This window comes from Diabrotica virgifera, chromosome 7, assembly GCF_917563875.1.
Source record: "Diabrotica virgifera virgifera chromosome 7, PGI_DIABVI_V3a".
In the NCBI taxonomy this organism is placed as follows: domain Eukaryota; kingdom Metazoa; phylum Arthropoda; class Insecta; order Coleoptera; family Chrysomelidae; genus Diabrotica; species Diabrotica virgifera.
In genome coordinates, this window is record NC_065449.1 from 6,728,435 (window position 1) to 6,750,984 (window position 22,550).

General features: G+C 31.9%; 1 protein-coding gene across 1 annotated transcript in view; it reads left to right on the forward strand.

Annotated features, from left to right (window-relative positions):
* The first annotated feature begins 3,261 nt into the window (after nucleotides 1-3,261).
* Nucleotides 3,262-22,550, forward strand: part of LOC114336356 (peroxiredoxin 1) — a 41,338-nt gene continuing 22,049 nt past the window's right edge. The window contains exon 1 of the mRNA XM_028286708.2: nucleotides 3,262-3,464. The gene's annotated coding sequence lies outside the window, so the exon portion shown is untranslated. The remainder of the gene's footprint in view (nucleotides 3,465-22,550) is intronic.

A 22,550-nucleotide genomic window follows, 5' to 3' on the forward strand; every position in this document is an offset into this window, starting at 1 on the left:
AATGAATGCTTCGCAATCAGTTTATTTTTGCTCTTTGCTGATGATCTAAAATTAAGCTGTGTGATTAAATCCCCAGAGGATTGTGAAAAACTACAGTACGATTTAAATAACTTGCTAGAGTGGTGTAAAAGAAATGGCATGGAACTTGATCCAACTAAATGTAAAACTATGACTTTTTCCCGTTCCAGAAATGCTATTGTTTTTGACTACAATATTGGTCACTATACTCTCGAAAGAACTTCCCTTTTTAAAGACTTGGGGGTCACCCTTGATACAAACTTACAGCTTTCTCATCATCTGGAGAATGTTGTTAATAAGGCTTTCCAGATGCTTGGTTTTATTAGAAGATGCACCGAGGACTTCACAAATATTACAGCTTTAAAAACCCTCTATACTGTGCCTTGGTCCGTCCCCATCTTGAGTATGCCTCCTGTGTATGGTCTTCTTTTTATGGAGTGCATACTAATGCTCTTCAGTTAGTTGAACATAAATTTTTAAAGCAAATTGCCTATAGACTCAATATCTTGGACAACTACAACGATGCAGATATTCTTAATATCCTGGATATGGCACCGGTCACTGCTCGTCATAAGAGAAGGGATCTCATCACTTTTTACAACATTCTACATGGAAAAACTGGAACTCCAGAGCTTCTTCAAAAAATTAATATTCATGTCCCACTAAGAACAACCAGGGCTACAGTTAGTTTCCATTACCCAATCCACCGTACTAACTATGGTCTTAACAACTTCCTCACTAGAACTGCCAGACTAGCAAACCAGCACTTTAACATTGACCTTTTTCAAACTTATAGCAAGTTCCTGAGTCAGGTTTTAGTAAACATTAACTAAGACTTATTGTGCTGCAAAAATAATAATAATAAATTTAAAAGTGACTTGTCTGCTTATGTCCGCCGACCACACTAATTAAAGGTATGATTATTTGTGTAATTTGTATTGGTAACATATTTTATTTATATTGATAATATGTATTTTTTGTTCTCTATACTGTATGTAATTTATGTTTTAATCTATTGTTTTTTTTTCTGTAAGTTGTAACCGTATATAAATAAAAAAATAAATTTAAGGCAAGAGAGGAATAGGACGCAAGAAAATGTCCTGGCTCCGACACATAAGGCAATGGATAGGGATTAACGACATACAATCTCTGATACACATTGCAAGAAATAGACAGTTAATGGAAAATGTGATCTCTAACATCCATTAGTGGATTTGCATCTAAAGAAGAAGAAAAATGAAATATGCATCTTAATAAAGGGGTTGTCTGTTCATCAAAGCTTTCTAATGAACTATAAAAACACAACATTGCATTAAGGACGTAGGCGCAAAATTTCAGCCCAATGCTTTTTAAATGCATTATTTTTTTTTCAAATCCTGAGAAAACTAATAAATATGTTTGAAAAATTTAAACGCAGAATGAAAGATTACATTATTGCCGTGGGCCAAAAGTCCCTTGGAATAAACAAAAAGTTTCTTTCGAATGAGATATTTTAAATTAAAAATCACACTAAATTTTCTCTTTTTTTCACCCCTGTAACTTATTAAAATAAACATAAAAGTTTTCAGAGACTTTCAGCCCTCGATAATAACGTAATCTTTCATTCTGCATTTAAATTTTTCAAAAATACTTATTAGTTTTCTCAGGATACGAAAAAAATGAATGCATTTAGAAAGCATTGGAGCCGAAGTTTTGTGCCTACCCCTTAACACCTTCAGCACCACGGTTCACAAACTTTTCATTCTGGGCCAAAATGGTTTTTTGGACGAATAGAGTTTTTTATGTTATTTTAGGGTGACTGAAGCAATTTTTTTATTTATTTGCAGTTTATTTTCGTATTTTTCTATTTTTGTAAATTTCTAGTTACATACAACCTATCTTTTCATGTCTACGTGTCTAAGGCCAAACCCAGTTATACCAGGAAATTGGCTCAGGCCAACACATTATTCTCTACATATAAAAACTTGGAAAAGAAAGTGTGTCCTTTTAGGAGACACAACCGATCGAACACAATGAGCCATGTGTATCTTTTTCAGTACATAGCGTTGAGGACAGTGTGTATCTAAAAGGATACACTGGCGCTGAGGATGTTAAATGTCAGCTTAGAACTACCAATAGTCTATTATCTCAGGGAAATAGGATTTCTCTTGGGACTCTTACAAATCCAGTTATCTAAAATATTTTTAGCTATTAGAGTTTAAAGGCATAAATAAAATATTTTTAATTATGTATTAACAATTTAGTGTAAAAAACGCCTTTCTTTGGTTTTTTTGCTTACTATTAAAAACCTTAATATTTGAGATAAAATTACAAAATATTATCTTTTACAACATAAAAAATTATCAAATGGCATTGCAAAAAATTGTAGACTTAATTCGTTGCTTAGAAAACTACAAAATACTTAACCAAAACCGTTAATTCTTTACAACCGTTGTAAAAAATCAGCCTAGAATTTTGTCATTGTGTCCAAAGTTGGGTATTGCGATCTCTAACACACCCTTAAATCAGATCCGTCCATCCAATTACTTTGAAAGTTATTTTATTTGTTTATCCCAGAGATATATTTTTTAATAACATTATTCAGAAAATAATAAAGATACAGTAATTCTATGCATACCAAATGAAAGTTAGTTAAACTATTTTATTATTATAAATATTTAAAAAAAAATAAGCAATTGTTTAAAAGTTATTCTATTTGTATGTTTGTTAATAAATCAAAAGTAACTCTAATCTTGCAGAAGGGTTTTGCCTTGAAAATTAATTTTTTTTTCGCGCTTTTTGGGGGGTTTGTTAATGACCACAAATGTTAAAAAATATAAAAGAGAACAACACAGAAAAATCATTTATCTATTTTCATTAAAGTATCTTCGATAATTTGCTTTTATTTTGTTAAGTTTTCTGACTTTTAAAACTAGTAAGTACCTGCATACTTCTAAATCATTTTTATTATTTTTTCCGTTCAAAATTGGAAACATTTTGTTTTAAAAGAAAAATTTTTTTAATAAAAATATCAAATGTTAACCTGAATGTATGCAATTCAAATTACACGTCTCACGTCTCTTGAGTATTTTCATTCTTCATCATTATATAATAATTCTTAGCTTTTGTTGACAAATAATGTATAAAATTGGTCTAAGAATGAATTCTTCAACTTGAATACGATTGTCAGAATTGTTACTATTTAAATTAGTAATTTCATAATCTTAAAATGAAAAATACCGCCAAATTTTACCGAATACACACGATTCCTCATTCGTAGATGGGGGATTGGGGAACCAAAAACGAACGTTGAGCAGCGACCGCGACCAGCGAATAAAAGAAAAATAATTTATCATTCTCATTTTTCATTTTTCTCGTCTGTCGGTGCGATCACAAGGAAGTAGTACCGGTCTGCACACGTGGCTGTTAATTAGTTCTGTATCAAGAATTTCCCCCTATATCATCAAGTAAGTAAGCCATAGTTATTATTATTATTATTTATATAATAGAATAATCCAAAATCCAAGAGTTTAGAGCATGCCGGGTTTCTACTTGGGCATTTGTGACCTCATACTAATTAATAGATGAACGTAGTTTTCACTGCAAAATAGATTATAATTATAATTATAATAAAACAAATGAGTAACGTAACGTAACATCCAGTTATTTAAGTAATTATAGAAAAACTTGGGGAACGGTAATACCTGGTAAAAATTTTACACCATGATTATATTATTATATTATTCTTAGGCTGGTTTTTGTCCCGTGCAGTGGAAGCATTTATTGTCAAGTCATGTAATTATTATCACTTATTACAAATCATCTGAAACTGAAACAAACCGGTACCGGTACTACATAGTACATCAAGTACGATAGTACAATCTAAAATCTAATATCTTTTGTGCAGTTGGCCTTGGAGAGTTATAATCTTAATAAAGAAAGTGGAACATTAGAGTAGAATTTGTTCTATTCAGATTCTATTCAAGAATTTTCTTGAATATTCGCTATTTTTCAAATTAACACACTGTTTAATGATATAAGTATAATAAGTAAGCATTTTTAACTGAAGAAGTGTTATCAACTGACTGTGTTTGCAACATTTTTGGTTTTATGTTAAAATACCCTCATGTATAAAACCTTTTGATTTACATTTTCATTTGTTTATGCAGGTGCTTTATTATTATTTATGTATTCTGTTTGAATTTTATCTGCATTCTAAATTAAAATTGAACATGCATTAACCATTGTTACAAGGTTATTACTTATGTCACACTTGTGTCTTTCCAATTCCTTCATCAAACTCATTTTTTTCTCATTCATCTGTAATTAATGCCATTCCTAAGTACTTGAAACTATTACTTTTATAACCATTTTCTCATTCAAAATTGTAATAGTACCTAATACCATTTTAAAATTAATTTTATGGAGATTCTGTTCTTTTGTTCTACTAATAAGTTTTTTGTTTGAGAAAATATTTGTTTTAATTTCCTTTTCATTTTTTACTGTCATCTTCTCTCGCTATATCTTTCTTTAAAGTGTTTATCTGAAATAGTAAGTATGGCTGTACTAGTGTAAGAACTTTTATGTTATGAAACAGAAAGGGAAACTATTCATCACCTATTTGTAGGAAACGATTCATCATCATCATTGGTTCGACAACCCTGTAGTAGACCTTACCAAGTCTATTTCGCCAGTCAGCCCTATCCGTTGCTAACTACTTCTGGCTGTTGTTGGGTGTTTATGCCATTTGGTTTTGCCTTTATACTATATTTGTATGTCCATATCTTTTGAGGCATTTGAGAAAGAGGTGTACATTTCTTCTATCTTGCATGTTACCAGTGAGGACTAGATTATCGGCGTAGGCCATACTTTGTGAGAATTTCCTTATCACAGTCCTACATGTGTTTCAAGTGCTTGTGATTATTCACCCTGTATTTCTACTTTGCAAACAACTTTACTGATTGTAGCTCTTACCAGTCTTATTAATTTATAAAGAATGTAGAGTTCATCCATGGCTTGTTGATCCTTCAGAACTAAAACCACTTTGATATTCGCCAAGAAGTTCCTCTGAATAAATACATACTTGAGACAATTATATAGGGTTAGAGACATACTCGAGACATAGGAGACAACAATATAAGAAGGGTTATTCCTATAGTTGCTGCATTTTAATTGATCACCCTTTTTGTGTGGTAGTCAAACAATTCCAGTACACCACACTTCAGGGATTTGTTCTTCTTTCAAAGTCTATACTATTTTATGTAGGTATCTGATTTGTAAGACTATCTTACGGAAGTTTAGTAATTTTTTAGATGTTTTATTATGTCCTGTACTATTTGTTCTTCTTTCAAAGCCTATACTATTTTATGTATCTGATTTGTAAGACTATCTTCCTGAAGTTTAGTAATTTTTTAGATGTTTTATTATGTCCTGTACTTCTTGAATTGAAGCTGGTTCTATTAATTGGCAGGGGAGAGTTGGACAAAACCGGGTACCAGTGCAAAATCCGTCTGTATCTTGTGCTATGTTAGAGTAGCAAATAATGTTTACTGCAGATTGAAATATTCTCAAATGAGTTAAGTTTGATATACCAACATCAATTTTTATAAATATTCTTAAATTTTTAATATTTTTTATTTTTATGATTATTTCATTCATAGGAGATTCTGACCAATAGAAAGCTACAGAAATCTAAATTAGACTGATAATTTTTGATAATTGCCCGTCGTCAAGTATATTACGTCAGATACCCTTCGTTGCTACGAAAAAATACATTCAGTGACATTAATGACAATTAATGTTTTAAAAATTATAAAAGTGATGACTTTCAACCGTAAAATATTTATAACAATCCTAACTCAGATCTTATCGACAGATGCAATAAATGACGTCAAAGATAGAATAAATAAAATATGGAAAAAACAATGGAAAAATATTTCAAGCATATCAAAAAATTTATATTTTTCTTTACATCAAGAACTTCCTCCGCCACCTGAATACATATTTAAGTATAACCTGCCAAAGAAAGATATTTCTACTATCGTCAGATTAAAAACTTGACACGGAAAATATGAGGTACATCTGCACAAATTAGGAATAGTTAATTCATCAGTCTGTTGTTGTGATAATGTTTCGATTAGAGATTTGAACCATATTTTCTTTGAATACAAAATTAACGAGAGATATATAAATCAATTATATTACAATTTACTACAAACACAAGTTCATTTTCCAATTAGTATAGAATATCTACTAAGTTGTCATAAAATGGAAATCTTTAAATTACTCATAAACTACTTGAAAGAAATAAATGTAGTCATTTAAGTGAAATAGGTAAAAATATAACAAAATATAATAAATTGAGGTAAAAATAAAATAAAAATCTGTGGCTAACGGACCCGCATCCAAGCCATTTTTTCACACACACACACACACTTATAACAATTGTGTGTTTAATCGTACTAATTTGTACTTACATAAATAAATTACAATAAAATTTTGGTTTTGAACAGTTTTATTCATGAAATAATCACAACAAATTACACTCGATCTCTAAAATTAATATAGAATTTTTGCCCTCGTGACACTTTGACATAATTTCACTAGCCTTCGGCTCATGAAATTAAAACTGTCAAAGTGTCAGTCGGGAAAAATTCAATAATTTTAGAGCTCTTGTGCAATTACTACTGAAAATATTGCAAAATACCCGGCTTTGTCCAACCGGTATGATAAAACCAGGTAGTAACTTAATTACCATGTAAAAGGAATAATAGGGCAGAAAATAAAATATTGATTGAAAGTATGTGAACAAATATCAAAGATCTATGAACAGCAGTCACAAATAAAAATTTCATCTACATCATCATATAGGCACTACAGGCTTCATGAGCTCATTTGGTGCAAGACACACATTTTATGCAGCCCTCCTTCGCCTTAGAATTTGAAAATAGATCGTTGTAATATATACCTCGTGCCATCCGCGCCATAGCCTGTGACACGATACCAACACGAAATATTTAGGCGGTGGGTGTGTTCTTTTTTAGAATCAAAATGATTCTAAAGGGGAACACACCTACCGCCTAGATATTTCGTGTTGGTATCGTGTCACAGGCTATGGCGCGGATGACGTGCAACGGTAAGTAAATTGGACGAGGTATAGACACGCATCGTCATTATTATCTTCTTCCTCCAAACTCTCAGAATCAGCAATCAGTAATTTCAGAACCAATTTTGTTTTTGGCGCAGCCTTTTTTACCACGTTTTTTCCTTTTTTGTCCAGTTCATTTAGTTTTAATTTATTTACGACTGGAGATTTTTTAAAATTTTTCCTACTAGCTTTCTTACTAGCTTCTTCAACAGAGTAACCATTTCTTACTTTTTTAACATGATCTTCTAAAGTGGATTACGGAACATTAAAACTTTGAGAGGCTTTTTTGTATACTATCCTATGTTCTAGCACTTCAACTATTGCATTTTGAATGCTTTCTTGATCCCATCACTGACGAGTAGTTTTTCTTTTCTAATTCCACATGTTGTAGCTAATTAAAAGCAAAAGAACCACTGCAGAAACTGGAAGTAACAACAGGTCTGATAAAATCGGGTCCCCGGTTTTGTCGATTTTCGGACAAAAATTTTTAGCCAAATTAAGGTAATATACCTACTAGGTTACATGTATTAAATTTTGAAACGGCCATTAGTTATTCAATAGAGGAAAACAACTATAAACTTACGTTAACAATCGAGTTTGCTGCATCAAAAACAGGTGAGGTCTTACTGCTCTGGCTCAGATTACTCAAATGAAGTAGAAATGAATACTCGCTACTATCACACGCTATCATTGTCTGATAGATAGCAGCAGACAATTAGAAGAATTAATGGATACCCGGTTTTATCCACCTACCCGGTTTTGTCCAACTATCCCCTACATTGTTTCTTGCTCCTGGCTGGAGTGGTGGATTTTCATCTTCAACTTCAGTGGAAATGAGCTCCTTAATGTTAGTCCTATCGGCAGGAGTGGTAGGGGTACAAAGGCCTCTTTAATTCAGATGGACTTACTCAAGTTTTTTTTATGTATTTTGACCCGTAGAATACGAATTTTTTGGGTAACAGTTGATCCAGATGTCAATAAGATTGTTATAAAGAAAGAATTTGAGGAATTACATAACAGCGATTTTTCGCAAAACAAAACATGTTGTTGTATTTGTTGGGTGATTCTCAGCAGAAAATGGTCTTACAAGTTTTTTCGTAGGATGCATAGTTTTCGAGATAAACGCGTTTAAACTTTCAAAAAATCGAAAAAGTGCAATTTTTGAACCCGAATAACTTTTGATTAAAAAATAAAATAGCAATTCCGCTTACTACATTTGAAAGTTCAAGTCAAATTCTATCGGTTTTGATTATTTGCATTGCTAAAAATTAATTTTTTTATTGTTTAACAAAGCTATAAACACATAATGTTTTCCGTGCCCAATACATGCGTTTTAACGCATTCTACATAGAAATAGACTCGCTTGCACTTGTACCTACTCTACATACATACTCGTTCGATTTTAAACGGGAGATCATTGAAAACATCACTCAAGCACTATGTGTTTATAGCTGTGTTTAACAATAAAAAAATTAATTTTTAGCAATGAAAATAACCAAAACCGATAGAATTTGACTTGAACTTTCAAATGCGGTAAGCCGAATTGCTACAATATTTTATTTTTCAACAAAATGTTTATTCGGGTTCAAAAATTGCAATTTTTCGATTTTTTGAAAGGTTAACCGCGTTTATGTCGAAACCTATGCATCCTACGAAAAAACTTCTAAAAACATTTTTTGCTTAGAATGACCCAAGAAATACAAAAAAATGTTTTGTTTTGCGAAAAATCGGTGTTATGTGATTCCTCAAGTTCTTTGTTTATAACAATCTTATCGACACCCGGATCAACTGTTACCCAAAAAATTCGTTGTTCTACAGGTCAAAATACATAAAAAAAACTTGTATAAGTCCATATGAATTAAGGAGGCCGTTGTACCCCCACTGGCGACAGGACTAGTCCTGTTGCCAGGGGGGGGGGGGTACAACGGCCTCCTTTATTCAGATGGACTTACCCAAGTTTTTTTATGTATTTTGACCCGTAGAACACGAATTTTTTGGGTAACAGGTGATCCGGATGTCGATAAGATTGTTATAAACAAAGAACTTGATAACAGCGATTTCTCGCAAAACAAAACATTTTTTTGTATTTTTGGGTCATTTTAAGCAAAACCTGTTCCTACAAGTTTTTTCGTAGGATGATGCATAGTTTTCGAGATAACCGCGGTTGAACTTTCAAAAAATCGAAAAATTTCAATTTTTGAACCCGAATAACTTTTGATTAAAAAATAAAATAACAATTCTGCTTACCGCATTTGAAAGTTTGAGTCAAATTATATCGGTTTTAGTTATTTGCATTGCTAAAAATTTATTTTTTTATTGTTAAACAAAGCTATAAACACATAGTGTTTCCCGTGCTTAATACATGCGTTTTAACGCAAGCTACGTAGAAATTGCCTCGCTTGCACTTGTAGCGACTCTACCTACTCGTTCGATTTTAAATGAGAAATCATTGAAAACATCACTCACGCACTAGGTGTTTATAGCTTTGTTTAACAATACAAAAATAAATTTTTAGCAATGCAAATAATCAAAAGTTATATAATGTGACTTGTACTTTCAAATGCGGTAAGCAGAATTGCTATTTTATTTTTTACTCAAACGTTATTGGGGTTCAAAAATTGCAATTTTTCGATTTTTTGAAAGTTCAACCGCGTTTATCTCGAAAACTATGCATCCTACGAAAAAACTTGTCAGAACATTTCTTGCTTAGAATGACCCAAACAATACAAAAAAAAGTTTCGTTTTGCGAGAAATCGCTGTTATGTAATTCCTCAAGTTCTTTGTCTATAACAATCTTATAGACATCTGGATCAACTGTTACCCAAAAAATTCGTATTTTACGGGTCAAAATAAATAAAAAAAACTTGGGTAAGTCCATCTGAATAAAGGAGGCCGTTGTACCCCCCCTGGCGACACGACTATGGGATTTTTAGAGGTTCAGTGATATTTTCGTCTTTGACGACTGAAGTGTTACGGAAAAAATTATTATTCTTATAAAATCTTATTATACTAAATTTACTATACAAATTATGACTTTAAAAGTATATACATTGTAAATTATGATTCGGGAGTGCTCCTAGTAGCATTTAACGTGTCTTGGTTTGTTTATTTCTACTGCATCTTAATTGTAAATTTAGTATAAGTACAGAATTTCATTATGTGATTTGTACTTTTTTGTTTAGGAAGACAAATAATATCTGGGAAGGGTTATCAAAATTGGTTTCATTGACATACAAAATAATTATTAAACTTTGATTAAACTACAACAGAAAGGACAAAAATCATTGAGCATGAAATATAAAACAATCTGCTAATTTTCTAATTTTTTATCTCCTCAAGGTTGTTTGGAAACGCTGAATCATGAATGTGTTAACAGTTATTAAGAACATTTTGGTGACATTCAACTTGGTCAAATTCTAGAAATTCATTATAATATATATGCAATAAATTTACTTTAACTAATTTTAAATTCAAAGGCATTAAAAAATTTTTCTTAGTACAATATCCTTAAAATACTAATTTATAATAATGTAAATATATATCTATTTTTACCGAGGGACCATCTACCTTAAATTTAAATATTTTTTTTAAGGCATCCTTGAAATATCCAGTTCTGGGTATTTGCAGATCCTTCATGATATCTATGCTATTTGTCATCATTTTTTTGCACTAAGGGGCAACATATTGGATCCGTCTATGTTTTAGCAACTAAGGCTTACTCCATAGGGAGGAAAAGTACGGCTTTGCTCCCTACAATCAGGTCAGGAAAAGTATACTTACGGTAGAGGTAGGTGGAAAAAGCCTTATTTCTATTTTTTACAAAAATTTTTGACAGCAAAAATAAACGAGTTACACTGAAAAAAACGTTAGCCCCTTTTTTAGTAAAAATATCGTGAACATCTCTCTGTATTTAGCACCATAAATAAAATAAACTGTTACCGCGTTACCATTTACTTAAAATGTATGTGTATTGTTTATATGATCTGTAAGTTTTACTGGTTTGAAGTGCTTATTTAAAAAAAAATTGGTTTTATATTAAAAAAAAATTTCTAAAAATTTTGGAAACATTTCCTTGTTTTAAAATAACTTAAACAGTATTAGTGATACGAAACATCTCAAATAGTAAAAAATGTAGGTTTTGCTGTTATAAATATGCTAGTTTCATTTTGTTTTTCTGTAAGACAAAAATTGGTTCAAAGTTTGCATATTGTCCTTTTCATGATCATTTTTCAGTGCGTAACAAATGGTAGGAAAAAGGGTAAGTCCGTGATAATACATATTTATGACATTTATTTTAACATGACATTTTAGTTAAATCTGACAGTTGTCACATTTTATTTTTAATTTGGAATAAAAACAAATCAAATGCGTTTCTTGCATTTATAAAATGGTATTTTCTTTGATTTGTATAGTCTTATAAATTATACAGATTATATTTGTAATATTATTATCTAATTAAAAAAAATATTTTTTTTATTATGGCGCCATCTATCGACCACTAGAATAATCACCGAACTAGAATAATTACCAAAGTAATCAACGACGTGCCTTTTTTTCTGTCATATACAATTTAATACGTTAGAAAGAAATCGAAAAACTGTGACGCACTGAAAGATGATCATGAGAAATAGAATACACTAGTTTCTAGTGACTCGTTCAAGCACTTTCAACTATAACCCTTTCAAAAATAAGCACTTTAAACAGGTGAAACTGACAGATCAATATAAAAAATAGATAAGTCAAGTAAATTGTTTGTAAAGCGGTAACGATTAATTTCATTTGGGGAGCTAAGCACGGGGTTTTCATGATTTTTGTTACCAAAAAAAGGTGGCCCTTTATTTTGCGCGTAACTTGCTTATTTTTAATGCTAGAAACTTTTGTAAACAACTAAAATAAAGCTTTTTTAAAATACTTTAAAAAAGTTTAAACGAGTTTTTCCCGAAAAGTGCTTCATTTTTTGGTTATTTCACGATGAAATATTCGATTTGGAATTGGACGAATAAAAACTTATTTTTCATGAACTAATTTGATTTTGATGGATCTATAGACTTCACGAATACACAATTCTTTTCGCTTTTTTTCTAAGCTACATTTTTGCTGAAAATATTTTTTCGATAAAATATTTTCTTTTGGAGTTATTTGCGAAAAACCGTCTGAATACGTAGTTTTTTTGTCGAAAAATAAACATGTTCAACCACAAATAACTCGAAAAGTATTGACTTACATAAAAAACACTATAGGACGAAAGTTGCTTATAATCAGTCAATTTTATCAATTTCTGGGGGATTATCTTAAACGTATGTTTTTTCACCCCCGAGAAGGGGTGACTGTCACCCCCCAAGTAGAAGCAACCAACGGCACAAATTCAACTTTGAAGTGGAGGGTAAATAGAACCGGAATCTAAATTTTCTGCAGTTCGGAGTTGTCCCTGAAAAATACACGGTATCGCCGTATTTCCCGTTCATTTACTGGGCTACTAAACAACAGAAGATTGCGAAGATTATGGCCCATAGATCTTCGCTGAAACTGAGGTGAAACCGCTGGGTTATGTACCTCATAACGCCATTTTAGTGTACAATAATATAGTTGGTATAAGTTATTGTACTTGTTATCAAATTAACTCATAGAATATGTAATTCTGATTGTCAATAAACGCTTACAAAAAAATTACTGGGCTATAATTTTGACATTGCTTTGCACATTGATTTGTGCATCCCAGTTGCCAACGTGCATGCTGAAAGATCATTTTCGAAAATGTCAAGAATTAAAAATAATTTCCCATCTAGTATGACGCAAGAACGTGTTAACAATTTGACGATTTTGTCAAGAAAAAAATTTTTTTTGAACAAGAAGTCTCTGATGTGATCGAACTGGAATGACAATTTTTTCTGTTATAGGTATATAAACATCGTAGTTTAAATCCATTTTTAGTGTATTCTTATTTAAAAAAAAATCTTGTAATTTTTTTTCGCAAAAATGGTACATGTTTGAAGGGCGGCTACTAGAGAATTGCCTAGGGCGTCAATTGACCTAAACGCGGCCCTGGATGAGGATGCGCGGAAGATCGTCCCAGAAAATTGGCAACGGTTGGCGATGAACAGAAACGACTGGCGAAATGGGGGAAGGTCGAGGCTCAACTGGGACTGTAGCATCCCTGATGATGATGATGTCTTTTGTACTATTCTTTTAGTAAAGAATGAAAACGTTAACAGGCTGAAAGTTACGAATATAATAAAGACACCATGGTTCTTTTCATTGACTTTAAACAGGCTTTCGATCGAGTGAAAAGAAGCGAGTTATTCACAGCATTGCAAGACATGGACGTTTCTTCAAAGCTTATTAGAATTATAAAATTAACTCTCCAAAGAACAATGAATAAAGTCAAGATAAACAATACCATAACAGAAAGCTTTGAGGTCAAACAAGGAGTGCGGCAGGGTGATCCATTATCGTCTATAATGTTTAGCATATTACTAGAAAAGGTTATACAGGAAGCAAACATTAATAGAACAGGTCTGATCTACCACAAAAAACATCAGTGCTTGGCATTCGCAGACGATTTGGTAATCTTGGCTAGGAGCAAAATAGAACTTATAGAAACAGTCATGAAACTCGAGGAGAGGGTAGCAACCAAAGGATTGTATATAAATGAAGCAAAAACAAAGCGAAACGAATGACAACAGCGAAGGGAACATAGTATAAATTCGAAGAAGTTGAGAGATTTGAGTACTTAGGAACTGTCTTCACAAGAGATCCTAACTGTGAAGAAGAAATACAAAAGAGAATTAGGTCAGGCAACCGCGCTATATTTGCTCTTAATGGGTTGTAGAAGTAAAAATATATCACGAAGAGCAAAACTAAGAACTTACAAGACCGTAATAAGGGCGGTATGCTTCTGAAACATGGGTCACAACAAAAAAACATCAAGAGTTGTTATTGGTTTGGGAGAGGAAAATACTGCGCAAAATCTTCGGTGGGAAAAACTTAAATGGACAATGGGTAAGAAGAACAAATAAGGAACTAACTGAGCTCTATCAAGATCCTAACATATTAGCAGTCATTAAGGCGCAAAGACTTAGATGGATGGGCCATGTGCAGAGGATGATTCCATCTAGAATTCCCAGAATGGTACTATCTAGTGCATTGGCAGGGAAAAGACGAAGAGGAAGACCAAGGTCACGATGGAGTAATGGAGTTAGAGAAGATATGAGAAGAATTAACGTAAGGAACTGGGAAAGAAAAGGGAGTGGAAAAGAATAGTACATCAAGCCATGGGCCTACTAGGCTCGTAGTGCTTACATATTATTATTATTTTGAAAACTTTAAAACCCAGCCAAAAATCATGTTTGGAAACTGTTTCTCCAAACCAATATTAAAACTCGACTTTCTTGGGATATTAGAAAACCTAAAAATTAGCAAGTTTTACTATCCTAAATTGCAAAAGGATTTTTTTGCGACTCTAAATAAATATAAAAATATTTTTATACGAATTTACTTAATTGGAAGCTAAAATATATTTCACAATATTACACAAAAGTGATGAAATGTAAGACATGACAATACAATGTCTAGAAAATTACCACAAATTAACAATGGGAAATTGATCGCGTGAAAAAGGTCTCTAATTGTTTGACCTGCGTTTATTTTACCACGAACGAAAGGAATTACATATTAACGTATCCTTGCATTGCATATTTGATAATTTTACTTTTCAAACAAGGTCAGTCATACACGTAATTGCTATCGAAAAGAATATTATTATGTTTGTTCTTATCAGTAATAATCAACCGGCCGAATGGGATAATTATGTATGCTACCACTTATTAGACGAAGCAACGAAGCGCTAAAAAGCCCAAAACCTAGGAATTTTGTGCAGTAAGATGAATCGTCATGCAACTTTTTGCATTCGATTCGAGAGAGTGTCAGGCAACTTTGTGAACTAAATTCATCTAGGGCAAACATTTTTGTGCATAAGTAAATGCATTTTCAAAGTGCATCTCGAAGATATGGAAAATGAAAAAAATTTAGAACTCAGGATATATTGAAGGAAATGAGTTCAAATTTTTATACTTGGGGGTTTTGGATGTCACTGAACACGAATTTTGTGACGACGATGGTCTCCGAGGTACCTGCTGGCCAGGGTGAAACTCGTCGCCTGGGACGATCGAATAATTCGCGAGACGATCGAGTTCGCGAAATGAAGATTGGATCGAAAAACTGAAAAAAACGTGTTCAATATTTTTCAACTATCTCATAACACTAAACACGACCCCCCACTCCAACCCCTGTAGGTGGGGTGGAGGTAAATTTAAAATCTTAAATGGAAACTCCCATTTGTTATTGCAGTTTGGATTGCTTACGTAAAAATAAGCAACGTTTATTCGAGACATTTTTTCGAATTGTGGATAGATGGCGCTATAATCGGAAAAAACGATTTATCGTGATACCATAGGTAAATTGTAGAAACGGTCTAGTATCCCGAGAAATAAACTACCAAATAAAAAACCAAAAAATACGTGTTTAATATTTTTTAAGAACCTATCGAATAACATCAAACATGTTGATGGAGGTGGGGTGGGGGGTAACTTTAAAATTAAATAGGAATCCCCATGTTTTATTGCAGGTTTGGATTCCTCATGAAAAAATAAGTAACATTTATTCGAAACATTTTTTAGAATTGTTGATGCGAAATAATAAATAGTGTTTTTCCGATTATAGCGCCATCTACCCATAATTCGAAAAAATGTCTCGAATAAAAGTTACTTATTTTTACGTAAGGAATCCAAATCTGAATTAAAAAAGGAGGGCTCCTATTTAAGATTTTCAAGTTAGCCCCCACTCCACCTCCAGAGGGTGGAGTGGAGGGTCATGTTTGATGTTACTAGATAGACTCTTGAAAAATATTAAACACGTATTTTTTAGATTTTTATTTGGAAGTGTATTTCTCGGAATATTATACCGTTTTTATAATTTACTTATGCTATCACGATAAATCGTTTTTTCCGATTATAGCCTCATCTATCCACAATTCGAAAAAATGTCTCGAATAAAAGTTGCTTATTTTTACGTAAGCAATCCAAATCTGCAATAACAAATGGGGGATTCCATTTAAGATTTTAAAGTTACCCTCACCCCACCTCCAGCGTGTGGAGTGGGTGGTCGTGTTTAGTGTCATTCGATATATTTTTGAAAAATACTGAACACGTATTTTTTCAGTTTTTCGATCCATTCTTCATTTTGCGAATTATTCGATCGTTCCGCGAATTATTCGATCGTTCCAGGCGACGAGTTCCACCCTGGGCACCATTTACCTCGGAGATCATCGTCATCATGAAATTCGTGTTCAGTGACCTCCAAAACCCTTAAGTATAAAAATTGATTGAATTGAAGAAAATGAATTTTTCATTTTCTTCCAACAGGAAGAAAGTTGACCAAAAGACGGGCAGCGTGTCCAGGAGTAAACAAGAAGCTAAGGTAGAGTGAGAGGTAGGGAGATTGAACATGAATAGGGAGGGAGAGAAGGGTTAAGCAGTCGCAGCGACAAAGTGCGAGAATGCGTGAAAATTGTTCGTGAAGGAGAGATCGGATGAATTCCGAGCCAGAGGAAATCTGCAAAACTGTGGCTGGAAGGCGCTTCTGTTCACCTTCTTGTATGGAACTAAAACCACAAGGGATTGTAATAAAGGAGGTTATTTAAAATGTGGATGTTTTAAATGACCACTCATACAAGAAAGATACTTTTGAAGAAGACCTTGGAGAACTTTTAATTCTACTATCTGAAACCCAGGATGAGGTCAACTCTAGAGTAAAAAAACAATAACAATCGAAGAAACCGCAACAAAATAAGAAAATATGCAATGCAAACTTTTTATACATAATGGTAGGGGAGCCCAAGCGTAAATTTTTGCAGTTATTCAAACGCGTCAGATTTTCACATGAGGAGAAACCTTGTACCCTATAAATGTACCTCTATATATTGGCTCTTACTACAGGGGAGTTCGTTAACGGGGGTTCGTAAAAAACATTCTATCCTTAGAAAAACTCGAAATCGTTAGATTAAGATAAGGTAAGTTAGGTACACCCAAAAGAATGTATATTTCAAAAATTCAACGATTTGAGTGGGGCGTTAGGAAATGGGCGAGTCACAAAGTTTCACAAAAAAAGCAAATATTTCGCGAAATGAACGTCATATCGAAAAACTAAAAATTATGTTTTCAATATTTTTCAAAAATCTATCTAACGATACTAAATATGACTGTCCACGGAGAGGGGTGGTGGGTAAATTTAAAATTTTAAATACGAACCCCGCGATATTTCGCGAAATGACCATCAGATCGAAAATCTGCAAAATACACGTAATCAATATTTTTGAAAAATCTATCGAATGACACCAAACACGACCCCCCACGGAGGTTGGGTGGGGGGTTACTTTAAAATCTTAAATAGGAGCCCCCATTTTTTATTGCAGATTTGGAGTTGTTACATAAAAATAAGCAATTTTTATTCGAGACATTTTTTCGAATTATGGATAGATGGCGCTATAATCGGAAAAATCGATTGTTGGAAATGGAAAATTAAATTAAGTTCCCCACTTTATGGAAAACTTAACTTTTTTTGGTTTTAGGACCTACTCTTCACAACCCAATAAGTCCCCATAACGCTCGAGTAACTGCAAATTTAGTATACTTTCCTCCCCTACTATAACGTACAGTCCCTGGCCATATTATTATGACCACCTATGAATTTTTACAAAAATCAACTATTCCACTAGGTACGTTTTGTTTAAAATATTATTTTTAAATTAAATTTTGTGATGTAATGTTAATGTTATACATTAACTATATTATATTTAATAATAAACACCAATAAAACATTTGAAAATATTACATATTTATATACTTTTTAATATTTTGTTGAACTTCTGACCTTAATCAGATGGAAAATATTTGGGAGCTTTTAGAATGAGTATTTTCCGATGAAAAGGTCACTAACGAAATTGTTTTCATTAATGAACTAATATATCATTGAAACCACAATGACAAATTAATGCAAAAAAAATTGCTGCATTCACAGTATGTCAAGACGGATACAAGCGCTAATCAAAGTTAAAGGGGGCTCAACAAAATATTGAAAAAATAAAAATATGTGATATTTTTAAATGTTTTATTAGTGTTTATTATCAAATGTAATACATTTAATAATAAACAGCAATAAATCATTTGAAAATATCACATATTTACATTTTTTTAATATTTTGCTGAGCCCCTTCTAACTTTGATTACCGCTAGTACCCGTCTTGGCATACTTTGAATGCAATAAAATTTTTTTTTGCTTTAATTTATCATTGTGGTTTCAATCATATATTAGTTCATTAATGAAAACAATTTCGTTAGTGACCTTTTCATCGGAAAATACTCGTTCTAAAAGCTCAAAAATATTTTCCATCTGATTAAGGTCAGAAGTTCAACAAAATATTAAAAAGTATATAAATATGTAATATTTTCAAATGTTTTATTGGTGTTTATTATTAAATATAATATAGTTAATGTATAACATTAACATTACATCACAAAAATGTAATTTAAAAATAATATTTTAAACAAAACGTACCTAGTGGAATAGTTGATTTTTGTAAAAATTCATAGGTGGTCATAATAATATGGCCAGGGACTGTAAATACAATAAAGAATATTGTTCCCATCGGTAGTTGGCATTGATTTTGAACTTGATACTTACGTTTACTAGGTAGTTAATAATAGAATCGTCAGTTTTGAACCAAGATGTAGAAAAGTTAGAATATATTATTAAAGGTGGCCAGTTTCATTTAAAATTACATTGCATTCGGATATTTTTACTACGAATTTAAAAAAAAAACTACATTTATCAATTCAAATTGCAAATTATGTAAATTTTTATTGGCATATAGTATTTTTTGAAGAATGAATGAAATTTTATTTCGTGTTTTTATAGAGACCCGAGAAGTCAAGAGTCTGCAGTATTGCAACACAATGCATATATTATGCAACGACCAGTTATCAAGGCAAAACCTGAACCGAATTTTGTGTTCAATGACCCCCCGGTCTCGTTGGTATAAACGAATGTTGTTGCTATGTACATTTAGGTCGATTAAAATTTATGATGTTTCGATGGCTTCTTTCAAAAATTACACTGCCACGGTTGTTCTTCTTGAAATGATGGATTTCGACCGTTACTTGATGGAAATTCCTTTTATCTAAAAATAAGACACTGAAAACTTTTGTTTTCGATACATCCACAAAATTAATTATTACACAAGGGCCGGTTGTTCGAACGCTAATCAACAATGATCACTATCAAATATTTAATTACTGTCACCAACTGTCAATATCAACTTTGGTTGGGTTGCTGAAAACGTAATTGATTATAATTATGAGATTAGTTAATCACTTAACATAACAATTATTAACATAATTGATTAACTAATTTCATAATTGTAATCAATAATTATGTTTTCAGCAACCCAATCTAAGTTGACATTGACAGTAATTAAATATTTGATAATGATCATTTTTTATTAGCGTTCGAACAACCGGCTCTTAATGTACAGTCAACATGCAGTAGAAATAAACAAACCAAGACACGTTAAATGCTACCAGGAGCATTTCCGAATCATAATTTATTATGTATATACATTGTAAATCCCAAATCATGATTTCCAAAGTTTATACATTGTAAATTATGATTCGGGAGTGCTCCTAGTATAGTAGCAATTAACGTGTCTTGGTTTGTTTATTTCTACTGCATCTTGATTCTTGAATGTAAATTTAGTATTCGCGGTGTGCAAGTACTTGGAGGGGATACGAGAAACGATCGTGCGCGAATAGCGGAGAAATCTTGCAACTTTCTTAAATAATTCATATTGTCAAATTGAGGTATATTCCATATACAGTAGAACCCCGCAAATCCGAACTTTCGGCAAATCCGAACCAACGGAAAGTGAAAAAAATTCTAAAAATTCAAAATAAAAATTTAAAAACATGTTTATTATATGTACAGAGAACCAGAAAATTTAACAATGCAAAATTAATAGGAATTTGGACATGTGAAATTTATTAAAAATAAATACACATAGTACATACTACATACTTATAAAAACTTAAACACAATCAATAAAGGAATGTGCATAATACGCATTTCCCATGGTATACTATGAACGAAAACATTGAAAAAGATAAGAAACATGAGAAACATAGTGTAATCAATATCCAGATTACAAATTAAATGAAAAATTTATATGGCCGAATTCCCATGTCCCGTGACGAAACAAAACTACTGGCGTTAGTGATTTAATATTTCAGTGATCTAAATATTTTTCAGCTTTAGAATATTGGAGGCATAAACGTGCGGATAAAGTTTCATAAAAGGATCGGTGGTAGACCATATCTTTTAAAAATCATCTTCCTTAGCTTCTTAGGCTAACTTTCGGATAATCCGAACTTTTCGGAATCCGAACAGGCTGTCCCCCCAATTAGTTCGGATTTGCGGGGTTCTACTGTATTAAATTTTTAATATAATTTCTATATACAGGGTGCGCCAAACCTCTGGTTTTCTTTGATTACGGCTAAACTATGAGATATACAAAAAAATGTTTATAACAAAACTAATGTGTATCAAAGAAGTCTATAATTTAAAATTATTTTCAATTATACAGGGTGAGTCAGAACGACGGTATGAACCAAAGTTGTATTTTTTTAAATGGAACACTCTGTATATTAAATCATTTTTGAATATATTATTTAAAAATATGAAAAATTTGTATAAGGTCTTATAGGCCTGAAGTTAATAATTTTCGAAATATTTACATTTTTATTGAGAAAAATGGTAATATTTATAGGGTTGTGGATTATGTTTCCAAGGAAATAAAAATTTAGGTGATAGGTCAAAGTTTTTAAAATATAGTGTTATTTTTAAATAATTTAATATTTTTTACTTTTAGCCATTAAATATACAGTGTGATCACTATTTGCAAATACAAAATTTTATAATTTTTTTTAAATGGGACACCCTGTATATTAGTTTTGCGTTTTGTAGTAGATATTACAACATTTCTTTTGGTATAAGGTTGTATGTACCTAGCATGTTTCGTTTTGTAGATATTTAAAAAAAAACTATAGATTTTACGTTTTTGCAGATTTTTTATTTAAAAATTTTTTTGCAAAAAAAATAATTATAATCTGCTTTTAGAAACATACACTAAAATATAAAATATGAAAATAAAACGTAATTAAAGATTCAAATAAATCGTATGCTAGTAGGTCTGGATCCCGCGTATGAAAAAAAAGTTGATTAATAGCAAGCTGAAAATTTGTTAATAGGTTAAGGGTGTCTAGTCGGATAAACTTTGATATATGGGAACACTGAAACAGGGGCAGTTTTAATTGTGGAACAGATTAAAAATTTGGAACGGTCAGACCACGAATACGGCACATTTATTTTGTCCGACAGAATAGACTTAAACTCTCCAATCAGAGAACTCTCATGCAAAAATCAGACTGCTATTTGTCACCTGTCATAATTCCTGTCATTTGAAATATTCTACATGTTCCACTCATTAAAACGCCCATTTGGTGATAAATAGCAGTCTGATTTTTGCATGAGAGTTTAATCTCTGTTCGGAGAGTTTAAGTCTATTCTGTCGGACAAAATAAATGTGCCGTATTCGTGGTCTGACCGTTCCAAATTTTTAATCTGTTCCACAATTAAAACTGCCCCTGTTTCAGTGTTCCCATATATCAAAGTTTATCCGACTAGACACCCTTAACCTATTAACAAATTTTCAGCTTGCTATTAATCAACTTTTTTTTCATACGCGGGATCCAGACCTATAGTACAATTCAATTGAATTTAATAACTTTAAATTATTTTACAAAAAATATTTTACCATATTAATGAATGCATAAATTAGTTACTAAATTAAACAAACAACCAAATTTTAAATCAACCGTAGTAATTCTTCTACCGCAGCAACTTTCCTGTACCAAATTAATTGTTAGTTGTATTGTATTTACGAGTAAGATCAGTTAATAACTTTTTAATTTACCTACATCTTGAGAACGTATAAAGTATGCTTTGAAACAAATCAACGTTATGGAAGTATATTAAGAAGTAAATAGTATCTATGTACCTACTCGTGTCACAAAAGCTGGTAATAATTTCTAATGGTTTCGCCCAAAACAAATCGTTGTGTTAGAATAACAAGGTTCTATCTGCAAATTTTTTAAAATTGAGAATTTTATGTAACTTGGTTCTATTTTATCTTCTTTACCTTAATATGATCCTAGCACCGACATCTATTAGCAGGTGGCTGAAATACGTAAGTTGCAAGGTTCTATCTCAGAGAATTTTAAATGTTGATAAGTTAACAAGC